General features: G+C 30.2%; 1 long non-coding RNA gene across 2 annotated transcripts; it reads left to right on the plus strand.

The window, feature by feature from the left end:
- Window positions 1–3085: 3085 nt before the first annotated feature.
- On the plus strand, window positions 3086–4383 carry LOC132929497 (uncharacterized). 2 transcript variants are annotated; one of them, XR_009662110.1, is made up of 5 exons: window positions 3086–3248; window positions 3331–3501; window positions 3571–3751; window positions 3820–3979; window positions 4099–4383. It is a non-coding gene; the product is annotated as an uncharacterized LOC132929497 (long non-coding RNA). The 2 variants fall into 2 exon arrangements; XR_009662109.1 differs by having other exon boundaries at window positions 3626–3751.
- Window positions 4384–4807: the final 424 nt, after the last annotated feature.

Genomic DNA, 4807 nt, shown 5'->3' on the forward strand with positions numbered 1-4807 from the left:
TTCTTTGACAAGCCGAAAAATTTTCTCAATCGCGTCATAAAAAATATATTTTATGTTCAATCGCGTCATAGCCTCTCAATCACACGCTGTTTTCGCTTTTTGTTTTTATTTTTAACATCCCTGAATGTGTATATATTGTGTTACTGGGCAATTTGCAGTACTGCAAAATTACGGGCCACAAATCTCGACCTGTAATGACTAATCATTACTGAGAATAATTGATTGCCGACATTGACGGTAACATATATTTTATTATAATATAGTGTCGTGCAGTAGTGAATTGAGTCGAATAAGTACCGCTCGTTTTTCCAGGATTCCGCTCTGAGTGGTGGCGTGGAAAAGTGAGACGTAAAAAGTCGCTTTTATTATTATTCACAGTTTCTTTGTAGAAATAAACAGTTTTACACGTCTTTGCAACTGTTATTAAGAAATCAATATGTGTCATTTTTATTTTTTATTTGAAGGTATTTAAAATGTATATAATATTTAATATTATTAAATGAAAATATTTAGTAAATGCAAGGAAAACCTTAGTAAAATAATCGCGGAGCGTGAATAACGATTTTTAGTGTAATTCCATAATAATATATTGAAAATTCAACAAAAAAAAAAATATATGGAATTTTCATAACAATTTTATTGTTATATCTATACGTATAAAACTATCATTGTTTGAATTAATAAATAATGTAGACATCACGACTGAGAAATTTTTATTTATTAATTCAACTAAAATGCATTAAAATACGTAAGATTATAATTGTATTTATATGTATTTAGAAAAGACATTTAGAAAAATATAGGTATTTTAATAATGCATTAATGCGAGCTTTGATACTTGGTAAATTCCAGTGGTGGGTAAGGGGAGCGATAATATGTCATAATCTTAGTATTGCTGTATAATTAGAAGTGAATTATTGGTATTAATGATATTTCGTGAGGAGGTTTTCTATGTGTCAATTATAGTGATGTGCCAAAACAGTCGCGGTCAATTAGCTGCGACAAAATGTCTAGGTTCGCATTTCTACTTAACGTATGGAATGAGTACAGTGGTTTGTTAAATGCTAATAAACAAAAATAATATTTAATTATTATATTGACTAGGTTATAGATAATTAAATACATCATTCTACTTGAAAATAATTTGTGAAAAAAAAAATCGTACACAAAAACGTATTATTTAATATTAATTATCATCTCTTATTCAGTGGTTTTTTCTAAACTGTGACTTATTCTCTTTATTATGATACCTAACTAAAAGTTATTTTTACATATTAGTTTTCGTTGCTTACTATTAATTTTATTATTCGTTTAATTATTTAAAAATCATGATGCATAACAAAAATGTAAGAAAATCTGTTCTAGAAGTTATGAAAAAGATTTAGAAATGAAATGGATAAATAGTATTAAACAAATCAAGTGTGTTGATGATTTTTAATTTATTTATTTATTAATAACTAGTATAAGAAATGTCTATACCTATTACCTAGTATTGATGAAATCGCCTTGGTAACCTAAAATGCATGATGTGTGCAATGCTCATTCTGTTGGAAACATTCATCTAAAAATTCCAACAGCCCTACCTATATTCCAACATTATTTCCTAATGTATTGTACAAGAAGAGGTAAATTAAGGAAATGCAGCAAAATTGTTATGTATCGTCTATAGGCATAGATAACCGATACAAAGCTAAACAAATAAAATGTAATGCTGTCACACCATTTACTATGACAATAAATTATACTCATTTTTATTATTTTGTAAAACTTCATAAAATATGGTTTGAAAACCACAAGTTTTTATAATATCTGGATTACATGATATTTTTAATGATTTGTCTAATCAATAACTATAAATGCTTAATAAGCTTTAATAACTTGTAGTAGTACACTTGAATACGAATGTCAAAAATATTTCTTCTCAGACAGTTCTGTGGCCACAAGCAATTTCTCCTAATCGCGTATGACTACAATTGCGTGTGCAACAAATACAATTGACAGTGCAACACAAATATGTATACGTATGTTACGGTAAATGATGTTTTTTCGGGAAACAACGTTATTCGCCGGTTATAAGCATATTATTTACTTACGAATGTAAGAATTATCATTATTTTCTAGACTTCTAGTGCAACTCGGGATCAAAGCTCAGCGAGCGGACCGACTACTACACTAGCACTATAGTTCATTAATACGCCAATTTGAAACACATTATCACGTTACAAGAACCTTAAATGGGCGGCTGTCCGAATTCAGCAAAGTCCGATCTGATGAGGTTTGGATTAATGAGGTTATTCTACTGTATTTTCTTTGTAAATTTATAATTAAATTCGAACGCTCAAATTCCTTTGGTTGTTATAATTAATAATAAAATGATTAAAGACATTGGGGATACGAAATAACGCGTCATTAAAACCGTGGTTAAAAATTTGTCAACAATTTATGAGTGGAGAGGGGTGTTTATTACGAAAATTTAAATATTTTACTTATTTGATCTATAGCTTTTATACAATACAACATAATAAATTAAAAGTAAAATTTATATAATTAATAATACTATTTAATTATGCTAAAACTTAGTTTTCACAAAAACAAATATATATATATATATATTATTAATGAAAATACCCGCGGCGACATAGGCCATTGTGAAACATTTAATGTTACATGGTACCTAGCTTAATTCTAATTGTTGAAAAATATAAGTATTTGCTAGTTTACAATGCCATAAAATGTATATTTCATGGTTCGACAATTGTTTCATGTACTCGTGTGTAAATTTTAAAAAAAAAATTTTAAAATGAAATTGAAAATCAGTTAATCGTTTGCGAGTGTCTAGAACTACTACTTGTACAACTTACTATTCGCGCCAAGGGCAGCGTATTGTTGGCCACGAATATATTTTATCACGACGCCACTAAGTGGTATGCGCACACACAAATGATAAGGCACAAGCAAATATATTATAAATCTCCAAGGTTATAGTCCTGTGATGACCTGTTGTACGCATTTGTATAGTAACATCGAGCGCGCGCCTCACGTAGTCTTATCAAATGGCCGAGTTCAAATGCCGCGCATCTGTTGTAGGTTTCCAGTCTACGCCCGATTCAACCGGTAAATTGAACGACGTAATCTGATGATCGATATCAAATGTTCACAAGCCGTCCGGCACTTGTGTTTTTTTATAAAAATATTTTCTTGATTTTCAAGAGAGAATCGTATGTGATTTTTTCCTCGTTGGCATAAAAGTAATTTTTATATAGTTTTTACGTGATTTGTATACTTATGGTTTTTTTGTAAACATTTTACATTTATTTATTGATTCTTTAGTATTTATTACTGGCTGACGTTGAGGCTCTTTAAAGATGGCTACTCCGAGTGTTCTAAGTACACAAGAAGTTCAGAATTTTGGACAATTTCCTACTAACAATAGATAGCATTTTGCAAAAATTGCAATGTCAAATCCACAATCGCGAGTTACTGATGTTTCTTATAATGGAGGTATGTAAAAATATATTATTTTTTTATGACAATTTTTGGACTATATTAATTCATTTTTTTTCTAAACAGTTATTGTCTCTGTAAATCTTATAAAATCAGAAATATTAAATCTCCATTATTTCAGGAGATATCGCAATGTCCAAATTCTTACGGTACAGAGTGTACACATTTGCAGCCGTCCGTTCAAATAATAAGCAATCAGATTCAAAAGAATTGTCACTTTCCCGTGGAAGATCAGCTAGTCAACCGAGTAAGTTTATAAAAACAAATATTGTAATTTATCTGATTTTCATCGATATTATTTTTTTCTGATTACAGAAACGACAAGGAAACACGTAAAAGAACAAAGTAGTCAAATAGATACAACTTGATAAAGAAAATTAAAGGTAGAATTATATGTGCCGATGTTATAAAATATGGTAACATAGTTCAATAAACTATATACCAACGCCCAAGACATCCGAACTCCGAACAAATGGTAATTTTATAATTTAACAGACTAATGAATTAACATCACAAGCTATATTGATGATTTATTAATGCACGAGTTTAACAGAAATTCAACACTAAATGATTTTGATTTTTCGGGTCTTTCAGATTATGCAACTGATAATACAACATCAGATAATTTTCCGGTCAATAATTTTGCGACCACAAATGATCAGGCTAATAATTCAATACATTTTAATAATTAAACGACAGTTAATTCTTCTGCTACATCAGTTGACACTCCAACCACACCAATTAATCAGCCAACCAATCCGCAAACAGTTAGTAATTCGATACCGCAGGATTCTTTGGACGACAATATTGATAAGCCTGTCAATTCATCAGTTCATGGACCAGTACATAATATGGTTCTTGACAAAAATAGCGCTTACTGGGTAAATGGGTAAATCCATTTAATTTGCTTCAGATAAATATTTTCTGTTTGTTTTTTTATTATAATTAATTCAATTATTATTTTTTCCATAAACATATGAAATTAGCAAAAATGGTCTCAATCAAACGCCAGAACACGAGAATAGTCCTCCAGCTACAGCTATTTATAATGATGATGATGATGATAGTATTGTCGATATTGGTGATATCCCATTACCCGAGTACGATAAGGGTACGTCAATTTCAACCGGTACGGATGTGTTTTTACACATTACCGCGACTCGCCATGGGTATTTACCCAAATACAATAATAAAATACAATAATTTTATTGTCATCGTCGTTGCTGTATTAGAAGGACACGATGACTTTGTGTTGAAGTCTGCCACGTACAAGCGAAAAAATTGTTCCGAGTAGGTGATGACA

Source organism: Rhopalosiphum padi, chromosome 4 (assembly GCF_020882245.1).
Source record: "Rhopalosiphum padi isolate XX-2018 chromosome 4, ASM2088224v1, whole genome shotgun sequence".
Classification (NCBI taxonomy): Eukaryota; Metazoa; Arthropoda; class Insecta; order Hemiptera; family Aphididae; genus Rhopalosiphum; species Rhopalosiphum padi.